Here is a 470-nt window from a genome sequence, read left to right as displayed (position 1 = left end):
TCCTGTCAGCCCTCACAGTCCCTTCTGGGTAAGTAGAGGCTTTTTTCTTTAAGTGCCGGAGGCTGGGGCGGGCAGCCATCAGGGGTTGGAGGTACAAGTGGGGGGGTGGGGGCCAGGCAGGGCAGCTATTGGGAGGGCTGCAGGATCTGACAAGAGATGGGGCCAGGCAGGGCAGCAATCAGGGGGCTGGGGTGGGCACGTGGGCCCTGTGGGGGCAGGGGTGGTAGCCCCTGTTAGGGGGCTGTAATTGGAGCCAGGAGGACATGCTTTGATAGTTCAAAGCAGGCCACCAAACCCAGAACATCTTCTGGGTGATAGCTACCCAGATTGCCGGGCAGGGCAGTAGTGCTGCACAAAGGCCAACCCTACAGCCACAGCCCGCTGGCAGCTGGCCCAGAGGGGCAGATGCCTCATCTAGGTCTGGCAGGTTCACAGCAGGTCACAGCCAGACTGCTACAGTGGGTAAAGGG

This window comes from Alligator sinensis, unplaced genomic scaffold (assembly GCF_000455745.1).
Source record: "Alligator sinensis unplaced genomic scaffold, ASM45574v1 scaffold566_1, whole genome shotgun sequence".
NCBI classification, from domain to species: Eukaryota; Metazoa; Chordata; order Crocodylia; family Alligatoridae; genus Alligator; species Alligator sinensis.
Note: the sequence above shows the minus strand (reverse complement) of the source record.